This window comes from Nicotiana sylvestris, chromosome 4 (assembly GCF_000393655.2).
Source record: "Nicotiana sylvestris chromosome 4, ASM39365v2, whole genome shotgun sequence".
NCBI classification, from domain to species: domain Eukaryota; kingdom Viridiplantae; phylum Streptophyta; class Magnoliopsida; order Solanales; family Solanaceae; genus Nicotiana; species Nicotiana sylvestris.
Genome location: NC_091060.1, coordinates 11,919,184 through 11,931,528, shown reverse-complemented (window position 1 = coordinate 11,931,528; position 12,345 = coordinate 11,919,184). Strand labels below are relative to the sequence as shown.

The window sequence follows — 12,345 nt, the reverse complement described above, 5'->3', positions numbered from 1 at the left end:
TATATATATATATATATATATATATATATATATGATAGATAGATAGATAGATAGATAAAAATCTTTTTGGCTTTCAAATATACAACTGTAGTAGAAAGCTTGAAAGAAACTATAGCCACACACCTTTTGCGTATAAATAACAAGTCTAGTTTGTATATAAACTAGAAAATTATCTGTACCAACATATGAATTACATTATTAAATAGTTAACCAACCAGTTACTTAGGCATATCGATCACCATGAAGTTACTCCTGTATAGGTGACTCTGTTTTTGTAAAGGCCATCATGAGATGTTCTGGTTGTACAATAACCTGGATATTAACCAGATCAATTGATTAAGCATTTAACTATTTAAATCTATGTTGGACTTATGAGGCTCCATTGCTTCACCCTCAATGGATATGGGTAAGGAACCATAGTTCTGAGTTTAACGTCGCCATCTCGACTTATTAATTGTAGACTTCATCAATCTATCAAAGTGACAGATGGTTGTTGCTCAAAATGTCCTCCAAAATATAATTTTAACATGTGACCATTTACCTTAAATTTGTCTCCTCCATTGGTTTTGTTGAATTTCAATTGCTCCGTATGGAATAACATCTGTAACATTATAAGGACCCGTCTACCTGGATTTTAATTTTCCTGGAAATAGCTTGAGTCTACTATTGTATAGAAGTACATGATCTCCAATTTTAAAAGTTTTCTCTCGGATTAAATTGTCGTGCCATTTTTTTGTTTTTTTCTTTAAAAATTTTGGCATTTTCATAGGCTTCTAATCTGAGTTCTTCCAATTCATTCACCTGAGAAAATCTATTTTTACCAGCAGAGGTTAATTCAAAGTTTAATGCTTTCAAAGCCCAAAAAGCTGTGTTCTAATTCAACTGGGCGATGGCAAGCTTTTCCAAAGACTAATTGATATGGAGACATACCAATTGGCGTTTTAAATACCGTTCGATATGCCCACAGTGTGTCATCTAATTTTGAAGCCCAGTCTTTTCTGGAGATTCCAACCATTTTTTCAAGTATTCTTTTAATTCACGGTTAGAAACCTCAACTTGCCCTTGTGTTTGAGCATGGTATGGTATTCCTGTTTTGTGAGTCACACCATATTTTGACAATAATGCTGAAAATTGTCTATTCATGAAATGAGTCCCTTGGTCACTAATGATGACTCGTGGTGTACCAAACCTGGTAAAATATTTTTCTTGAGAAAATTGCACACAGTTTGAGTATCATTTTTCCTTGTTGGGATGACTTCAACCCATCTTGAAACATAATCCATAGCCACAAGGATATATTCAAAAGAATGAGATGAAGGAAAAGGACCCATGAAATCTATTCCCCCAACATCAAATATTTCAAATACTTATATTGATTGCAATGTCATCTCATCTCTCTTAGTAATATTACATGTTCTTTGACACCTGTCACACTGTGCAACGTAGGCACGAGCAAAATCTAACCTCTAGAACTTTAAAGGCAGCTCGATTTGCTGCATAATGTCCTCCAACTGCTCCATCATGGCAATGATACAAAATTTTGGTCATTTCTTCTTCTGGTACACATCTTCTGATAATATTATCTGCACACATTTTAAACAAGTAAAGGGTCATTCCACAAATAATATTTAGCATCAGATATCAACTTTTTCCTTTGTTGGTAAGTGAGATTTTGGGGTGTCCATTTTCCAACCAAGTAATTTGCAATATCTGCAAACCAGGGTGGTTGAGTCACAACTGAGTTGATAGAAAAAATATGTTCATCAGGAAACTCTTCTTTTATATCACATAACTCAAGTGGGGGGTTCTCTAATCTAGATAAATGGTCAGCTACCTGATTCTCTGTTCCCTTTTTATCTTTTATTTCGAGCTCAAATTCTTGGAGAAGTAAAATCCATCTTAACAATCTAGGTCGCGCATCTTTTTTTGCTAAGAGGTATTTTAGAGCCGCATGATCAGTAAAAACAGTGATCTTGGTTCCTATCAGATAGGAATAAAACTTATCAAATGCAAATACCACTGCTAGTAGTTCTTTTTCAGTCGTGGCATAATTTAGTTGAGCCTCATTCATTGTCCTGCTAACATAGTAAATTGGACGAAAAATCTTATCTTTTCTCTGGCCTAAAACAGCTCCAACTGCTGTATCACTAGCATCACACATGACCTCAAAAGGTTGGTTCCAATCAGGGGACATAACTCTAGGGGCAGTTGATAATTTTTCTTTAAGGGTGTCAAAGGCTTTCATACAATCACCTGAAAATTCAAACTTAACATCTTTCATTAAAAGGTTAGTTAGTAGTTTTCAAATCTTTGAAAAATCTTTTATGAACCATCTATAAAAACTTGCATGACCTAGAAAGCTTCTAATGCCTTTAACAGTTGTGGGAGGGGGTAATCCTGCTATAAGATTAATTTTAGCCTTATCAACTTCTATCCCTTTAGTAGTGATTTTATGTCCTAAAACAATTCCCTCAGTAACCATAAAATGACATTTTTTTCAATTAATAATTAAGTTTGTCTCTTCACATCTCTTAAGAACTAAGGTTAAATGGTGAAGACAATCCTCAAAATCCTTGCCGAAGAGTGTAAAATCATCCATGAAAATTTCAAGAAATTTTTCAGTCATGTCAGAAAAAATTGCTGACATGCAACGCTGAAATGTGGCAGGAGCATTGCACAAACCAAATGGTATTCTCCTATATGCATATGTTCCATGAGGACATGTGAAAGTTGTCTTATCTTGATCTTCTGGTGCGATTGGTATTTGGTTATACCCTGAATAGCCATCAAGAAAACAATAAAACTCATATCCTGCAATTCTTTCTAACATTTGATCAATAAATGGCAAAGGAAAGTGATCTTTTCTAGTGGTATCGTTAAGACGTCTATAATCTATACAGACTCTCCATCCTGTGACGGTCCTGGTAGGTATTAGTTCATTACTTTTATTTTTTATCACTGCCATACCTCCCTTTTTTGGTACTACCTGAACAGGACTTACCCAAGGGCTGTCTGAAATAGGGTAAATAATACCTGCCGTCAAAAGCTTTACAATCTCCTTTTTACCACTTCCTGCATTACTGGGTTTAATCTCCTTTGGGGTTGGACTATCGGTTTGTAGCTATCCTCCATGAGGATTCTGTGCGTACAAATTGCTGGATTAATCCCTTTGATATCTTCTACAATTCATCCCAAGGCTTCTTTGTGTGATTTTAATACTTCAATCAATCTTTCTTCCTGTTATGTAGTTAGAGAAGATGAAATCATTACTGGAAATAACTCATGCTCAAGATAGACATATTTCAAATGAGAAGGGAGAGTTTTGAGTTCAATTTTTGGTTGAACTTCTTCTAATTGCGTGTCCCCTTCCTCATAATCTCTTTCCAATAATTTTGCATCACTTCTGATAGTCGGATCTTCATCCTATGTGGTGCCAGATTTTGCCAAACATCTTTCCATTGAGTCAGAAATTAACTGATTATCTTTGAATGCATCTATAAGGTTATTAATCATGTCAATTGAAAAGCATGAAGATGATGTATCATCTTCTGAGAATTTTAGTATCTTTTGCATATCAAAAATAACTCTTTCTTCATAAACTCTTAAAATTAGTTGTTCTTGATGAACATCTATGATTGCCCTACCTGTTGCAAAAAATGGTCTACCCAAAATAATTGGTTCATCTAAACACTCCTTCATTTCAAGCACTATGAAATCTACAGGAAAAATAAATTTATCTACTCTTACAAGCACATTTTCAATTATTCCCTTTGGTCTCTTAGTACTTTGATCAACAAATTGAAATGAAACACTTGTGTCTTTCATTTCACCAAGATCTAGTTTTTAAAAAATAGAAAATGGCATCAAATTTATTGAAGCTCCAGAATCACAAAGTGCTTTTTCAATGTATACTCCTCCCAGAGTACATGGAATGGTAAAACTACATGGGTCACCAAGTTTTTGTGGTAGCTTATTTTGAAGTATAGCACTGCATGTTTCAGTAAGCATTACCACAGAAACTTCTTCCAATTTCCTTTTGCTTGATAAAATTTCTTTAAAAAATTTGGCATATGAAGGCATTTGCAATAAAGCATTAGTAAAAGGAATGTTAATGTGAATTTGTTTTAAAATCTCCAAAAACTTTGCAAATTGATTATCAAGTTTTTCTCTTTTCATCTTTTGTGGGAAAGGAATTGTAACAGGGAAAGAAGTCAAATTTGTAGTATTTTTTTCTTCTTTTTTCTTGGCTTATTTCTCTTTTGATGGTTGAGAGGGTGTCTCAACATTCTCACCATTGTCCACCTGTTGTTCTGATTGATTCTTTTCTTGTTTGTTTGCATAGGGTTTATCAAGAGTCATACCTGACCGTAAGGCAATGGCCTTAAGGTGTTCTTTTAGATTTTTCTCTGTATTGCTTGGTAAAGGACATTGAATCTTTTCAGACACAAGAGTTGTCAATTGGCTTAACTGAATTTCAAGATTTTTTAGAGCTGAATTTTGACTTTCCATTTTTTCATCAGTAACTTTAATGTACTTGTACAAAAGGTCATCAAGACTTGGATGACCTTGTTGAGGCTTTTGATGATATAGAGTTGCTTGCTAATAAGGCCTGAAATTTTGTTGTCCACGATTTTGATTTTGATATCTAGGTGGACTCTATACCTATTGCTTTTGGTAGTTTTGAGAGTTTTCAGCACCATTAGCATTGCTCTATTGAAATCCTGGATGTTTTTGTGCTAATAAACTTTCAAAAGGATACGGCTTGTATCCGATGACATTGACATGTTCATCATTTTGATTGGTTACTTGACATTCATGGTTTAGATGGTTTCCTCCACACACGTCACAAGCCTCATAATGGCTTGGTTGTTGTGTATTTACCTGAAAAGATTCAAATTTTTGTGCCAAAGAAATAATCTGTTGTGTTAGTGTATTTAAAGCATCCACCTGATTTACTGTAGCAGCTTTCTTAATGATTACACGCTCAGATGGCCATTGCATGGCATTTTCAGAAATTTCATTAAGCAATTGCAATGCTTCTTCTGTGGTTTTTCTCATTATGGAACCTCCTGCAGCTGCATCTATTAGATTTCTAGAAGATAGTTTCAAACCATGATAAAAAATGTACAACTGCATATGTTCAGGAATGTCATGATGTGGACATCTCCTTAACATTATTTTCAATCTTTCCCAAGCTTGATAAACTGACTCAGTGTCAGTCTGCAAAAAGTTAGATATATCCTGTCTTAACTTTGTTGTTTTAGCAGGGGAAAATTATTTATTTAAAAATTTCTGAGTCATTTGGTTCCATGTGGTAATAGACCCTTGAGGCAAACTTCGTAACCAAGTTTTGGCCTCTCCTTTTAAAGAAAAAGGAAATAGCCTTAATTTAATTGCTTCAGGAGGTACTCCATTATACTTTGTAGTTTCAACCAATTCTAAAAAGTCAATTAAATGACTATGTGGATCTTCACTTAGATCACCAGTGAAAATACAAGATTGTTGAATTGTTTGAATCAGGCCTGTCCTGATTTCAAAGTTATTGGCTGCTATTGGAAGTTTCCTAACACTAGATTCACAGTTAAAGCGATCAGGTCTAGCATAATCCCTTAGGATTCTATTTGCTGGTCTTGGCGCCGCTTCATCAAACTGCTCCTCTACATGAGCTTGTGGTAGAATTGTAGTGGATTGTTATCATCTTCTAATTGGTGTTCCATTCTATTACAAGTTATGTTTTGAGACGATATTTGTCTTTTCCTGCACAATCGCAAAGTTTTTTCAATTTCAGGATCGTAATTAGCCAATTCTTTTGCAGAAGAGCGGGTCATAAACTATCAGAAATTAAAGTAAAATAAAGACAGTTCCTAAAATAGTAATAGATAGTTTTAAAAATGAATTAAAAAAAATAGTATGGTAATATTATAGTTAACTAAAACAGTAAGTTGTAACTAACTATCAAAAGAAATAATATAATACTAATTATATTATATGAAAAAACAATAATAAATAAAGTATGTTGAAGGATTAAAGTACTATCAATTAAAAAAAAGTTGAATAAAATATTATTTTATAAAAATATAGTAAAAGTAATAGTTATAATAGTAATATAGAATAGTATAAAGGATACTTTTAGAACTAGAATAGTAAAAACAAGTACTTACAATTATAATAATAATAAAATATACTTAAAATATTGACAAATAAAAAAATGAGATTGTGAATCACAAAACTAATATATTATACTATTATATAGATGTTAGTACTAACAATAATAATATAATAATAAAATATAAAATAGAGTAGGTTGAAGTACTAACTATGAGGGATTTTTTTTATATGCTTTTTACAATATTATATAGAATTGTTCCTAATAATAGTAGCAATTATGATAGTAGTATGTAGGAGATAATATTTTGAAGGAAAAATTAACAATAATAATAAATTCTCAAATTAGTAATAAAATATTTAATCTGAAGTAGATATGTGCCAATCCCCGGCAACGGCGCCAAAAATTTGACGAAGCTTGTGTGTGTAGGATTTTATGCTCGTACTCTGTCAAATTCTAGTATAGTTTATGATATCGTCCCCCAGAGATTGGACAATCTAAGCTACATACTTATAATATTTTGACTACTATTTGAGAGAACTAAATTGATGAAAGGCGTGTTTGAAATTATAAATTAAGACAAATTTCTTCTGAAAAGTTTATATTTAAAAAGAGTTGGGAATCGTTGAATTCACTTGATATATCATTACAATAAAATCTTAGGTTCATACGTATTTCTCTAAAGAATAATTTCTTATTGCTAATACAACTATATTTTTACACTAAGAAATAAATAAATAATTAACACTCCGCGAGGTTATGTCAATTAATTAATTTAAAACTAGTGACGATTAAACTGAAATATCTTGCCTGAATTGTGCTCAAGCGTAGTAAAAACTTCGTAAGAATATTTTTACTAGAAAATCTATAATCTTGCCTTTAACAATTTCTCCGTGAGAATTAAAACTGAGGAAATCAAGATTACTGTCACGACCCGGATTTCTCACCATCGGGTGTCATGATGGCGCCTACTATCGGAGCTAGGCAAGCCGAATATATACAACACTTTTCCTACTTTCTTCCAACAATAAAATAAACGAGACAAAATCTAGGCGGAAGACTTCAAATTTAAAACAATTGATAATCAAAAATGCGGAAGTTTAAACCAAAATACTACCCAGAATCTGGTGTCACTAGCTCACGGACTACTACAGAATACTACAAACAATATCTGAAAGGAAATACATCATGTTTGTCTGATACAAGATGAACAAACAAAAAAAAACTTAGAAAGGGACTTCGGCCTACGAACGTCAGCTAGGCTACCTCGAGAGTCCCTGGTCTGAAGATAGCTCCCAGAAGTCCTACTGCTGCGGTCCGAAAGCTGCCCCCCTGATCTGTGCACAAAATGCACAGAGTGTAGCATCAGCACAACCAACCTCATGTGCTGGTAAGTGCCTAGCCTAACCCCGGCGAAGTAGTGACGAGGCTAGACAGGACCTACCACAAGTAACCTGTACAGATATATCTAACAAGTGCAAGAAAACAATAACAAAATAATACCAAGTAAAGCTGGGAGGGGAACATGCTATCAGGGAGTAACAGCTAAAGATAAAATATCGGAAGCAAACAGAAAGTACACGTCATCACCCTTCGTGCACGATCCCATAATATCATATATAAGTGGACGGCGTGCCACACGATCCCATAATATCATATATAAGTGGACGGCGTGCCACACAATCCCATAATATCATATATAAGTGGACGGCGTGCCACACGATCCCATAATATCATATATAAGTGGACGGCGTGCCACACGATCCCATAATATCATATATGAGTGGACGACGTGCCACACGATCCCATAATATCATATATAAGTGGACGGCGTGCCACACGATCCCAATTCATCTTTATCACAGTGCACAATATGTCACTGGCAACGGAGGCCAATAACCAAGTGGACGGCATGCCACACGATCCCATAATATCATATATAAGTGGACGGCGTGCCACACGATCCCATAATATCATATATAGGTGGACGGCGTGCCACACGATCCCAATTCATCTTTATCACAGTGCACAATATGTCACCGGCAACGGAGGCCAATAACCAAGTGGACGGCATGCCACACGATCCCATAATATTTGACTTCTTATAGTAGACCCCTTCAGGGGAGAATAACAACTCAATACCTTTAACCCGGCAAGGGTACAACTAACAGCCCAAAATATCCCGACAAGAGAGAATATATATCAGTCTACACATCCCGGCAAGGGAGTATTCACAACACATTCCTTTTTTAAAACATTCTTCCTCAACTAACACATTCATGTTCGAGCCAACGCTCCAAAAGTATACCAATCACAATTCCACCTCAACCGTTCACATTATAAGAAACTCATCAATTAAACAAGGAGATTGTGTCACATTTATTCGAATTAAAAGTAATTAAGACTCACGGTCATACTAGACTCCGGTGCATAGATAACCGTCTCCATGCCTATACACCGTACTCCATATTAGCAAGTAGCAATTAACATCCTAATCCTATTCCCTAAAGCCAAAGTTAGAACAAACACTTACCTCGAATGCTCCAAACTCAACTCACGCTTCTAGAATAGCTTTACCTCTTGATTCCACCACCAATCCGCTCGAATCTAGTCATAAGTTACTTAATCACATTAATAATTACTAAATGAATCATCCCCAATGCATGAAAATAGATTTTTCAAGGTTTTTCCCAAAAAGGTCAAAAATACCCCCGGACCCACGTGGTCGAAACTCGAGGTTCGGACCAAAACCCGGTTACCCATTCCCCCATGAATCCAAATATATGATTTGTTTTGAAATCGGACCCTAAATTGAGGTCCAACTTCTCAATTTGTAAAAAACCTTGGTTCTACCCAAAACACCCAATTTCACCCCTAAAAATCTTTGATTTCAAGTTGAAATTATGTTAAAAGATGTTAAGGAATAAAGAAATTAAGTTAGAAATCACTTACCAATCGTTTTGGAGAAGAAAAGTTGTTTGGAAAATCGCCTCTTAGGTTTTGGGTTTTTGAAAAGTGAAAAATGACTGAGATTTTCCGAACTTGTATACCTTTCTGAGGACCTGGCGCGGACCGCACAAAAATGTGTTGCGGCCGCACCGAGTGGGAGAAAAATTGGGGCTTCTCTGAACCCTTCCAGCGCGGACCGCATTGTTTTGGTGCGTGGCCGCGCTGGTTAACCTGAAACCCTAGCCCTCAGACTCAGCCACGCGGACCGCACAGAAAGGCATCGCAACCGCGCGGAAATGACCGCGGCCGCGCTGGTGTCTGCAACACCTGAACCTGCATTTTCTTAAGTCCAAGACCTCCCGGGCCCCATTCAAAACTCACCCGAGCCCTCGGGGCTCCAAACCAAACATGCACACAACCTTAAAAACATCTTACGGACTTACTCGTGCGATCAAATCGCCAAAATAACATCATATACATAGGATCAAGCCTCAAACACATGATTTTCTTTCTTCAACTTTCATAACTCAAATTCTCCATTTTTAGTCCGAAACACGTCATATGACGTCCGTTTTTAGCCAAACTTTACAGATAGTGCTTAACACATATTTAAGACTTGTACCGGGCGTCGGAACCAAAATACGAGCCCGATACCTATATTTTCTAACTCCTTTTCATTTCAAATTTTCATATCAAATTTCAGAAAACAATTTCTTTCAAAAATTCATTTCTCGGGCTTGGGACCTCGGAATTTGATTCCGGGCATATGCCCAAGTCCCATATTTTTCTACGAACCCTCCGGGACCGTCGAATCACAGGTCCGGGTCTGTTTACCCAAAATGTTGACCGAAGTCAACATTATGCATATTAATACCAAAATTCATCAAATGTTTCACAAAATTCACATATTCTAACAAAAAAAAACTTTCCGGCTACGCGCCCGAACTGCGCATGTGAATCGAGGCGACTAAAAGCAAGGGTTTCAAGGCCTCGGGAGCACGGAACAAGGAAGAATTACGGTGATGACCCCTTGGGTAGTTACATTCTCCACCTCTAAAACAACTGTTCGTCCTCGAACGGACAAAAGAAAGAAGTACTTGAGTCGGAAAATAAATGAGGATAGCGACTCCGCATATCGGACTCGGACTCCCAGGTCGATGCCTCAGGAGGCTGACCTCTCCACTAAACACGCACCGAAGGAAAACTTTTCGACCTCAACTGTCGAACCTGCCGGTCTAGAATAGCCACCGGCTCCTCCTCATATGACAGATCCTTGTCCAATTGGACAGTGCTGAAATCTAACACGTGCGATGGATCGCCGCGATACTTCCGGAGCATAGATACATGAAACACAGGATGCATAGCTGACAAGCTAGGTGGCAAGGCAAGTCTATAAGCCACCTCTCCCACATGATCAAGGATCTCAATTGGACCGATGAACCTAGGGCTGAGCTTGCCCTTCTTCCCAAATCTCATCACGCCCTTCATAGGCGATACACGGAGCAATACCCGCTCACCAACCATGAAAGCAACATCTCTAGCCTTGTGGTCTGCATAACTCTTCTGTCTGGACTCAGCTGTACGAAGTCTATCCTGAATAATCCTGACCTTGTCCAAGGCCTCCTGAACCAGATCCGTACCCAATAATCGAGCCTCTCCCAGATCAAACCATCCAACTGGAGACCGACATCGCCTACCATAAAATGCCTCATACGGAGCCATATGAATGCTGGACTGGTAGTTGTTGTTGTAGGCAAACTCGGCTAACGGCAAAAACTGGTCCCACGAGCCTCCAAAATCAATGACACAGGCTCGGAGCATGTCCTCAAGAATCTGAATAGTCCTCTCGGACTGACCGTCCGTCTGGGGATGAAATGCTGTACTCAACTCAACCTGGGTGCCCAACTCTCGCTGAACCGCTCTCCAGAAATGCGAGGTAAACTGCGTACCCCGATCCGAAATGATAGATAGCGGCACCCCATGAAGGCGAACAATCTCCCTGATATAAATCTCGGCTAACCTCTCGGACGAATAGGTGGCTGCAACAGGAATAAAATGCACTGACTTGGTCAGCCTATCAACAATAACCCAAACCGTATCAAACTTCTTCCGAGTCATCGGAAGTCCAGTAACAAAATCCATAGTAATCCTCTCCCACTTCTACTCGGGAAGCTCAATCCTTTGAAATAAGCCACCGGGCCTCTGATGCTCGTACTTAACCTGCTGACAGTTCAAACAACGAGCCACATATGCAACAATGTCTTTCTTCATTCTGCGCCACCAATAGTGTTGCCTCAAATCCTGATACAACTTCGTTGCGCCCGGGTGAATAGAATACCGAGAACTGTGGGCCTCCACTAAGATCAACTCTCGAATCCCATCAACATTGGGCACACAAACTCGCCCCTGCAATCTCAATACGCCATCATCATCTAAGGTTGCTTTCTTGGCACCTCCACACTGCACCGTGTCTCTCAAGACACACAAATGGGGATCCTCAAACTGCCGCTCACGGATACGCTCTAATAGTGAAGAACGAGCAATTGTGCAAGCTAACACTCTGCTAGGCTCAGAAATATCCAACCTCACAAGACGATTGGCCAAAGCCTGAACATCCAAAGCAAGCGATCTCTGGCTGACTGGAATATAAGCGAGACTACCCATGCTGGCGGACTTTCTACTCAATGCATCGGCCACCACATTGGCCTTCCCCGGGTGATATAAGATAGTGATGTCATAATCTTTCAACAATTCCAACCACCTCCTCTGCCTCAATTTCAACTCCTTTTGCTTGAAGAAATACTGAAGACTCTTATGGTTCGTGAACACCTCACACGTCACGCCATATAAGTAATGCCTCCAGATCTTCAAGGCATGAACAATGGCTGCCAACTCGAGATCATGAACCGGATAATTCTTCTCGTGGATCTTCAGCTGCCTCGAAGCATAGGCAATTACTTTGCCTCACTACATCAATACTGCACCAAGCCCAATACGGGACACATCACAATAGACCGTATATGGACTTGAACCTGTGGGCAAAACCAATACCGGTGCCGTAGTCAGAGCCGTCTTGAGCTTCTGAAAGCTCGCCTCACACTCATCTGACCACCTGAACTGGGCACCCTTCTGGGTCAATGGGTTTATCTGGTTATAGGGGCTGCAATGGATGAAAACCCCTCTACGAACTGACGTTAGTAACCTGCTAACCCCAGGAAACTCCGAATCTCCGTAGCTGAAGCTGGTCGAGGCCAGTTCTTGACTGCCTCTATCTTCTTCGGGTCTACCTG

The 12,345-nt window shown here is 38.1% G+C and overlaps 1 non-coding gene across 1 annotated transcript; it reads left to right on the top strand.

The window, feature by feature from the left end:
* Positions 1-5,146: 5,146 nt before the first annotated feature.
* LOC138890926 (small nucleolar RNA R71) lies at positions 5,147-5,253 on the top strand. The gene has a single exon (XR_011407289.1). It is a non-coding gene; the product is annotated as a small nucleolar RNA R71 (small nucleolar RNA).
* The last annotated feature ends 7,092 nt before the right edge of the window (positions 5,254-12,345 follow it).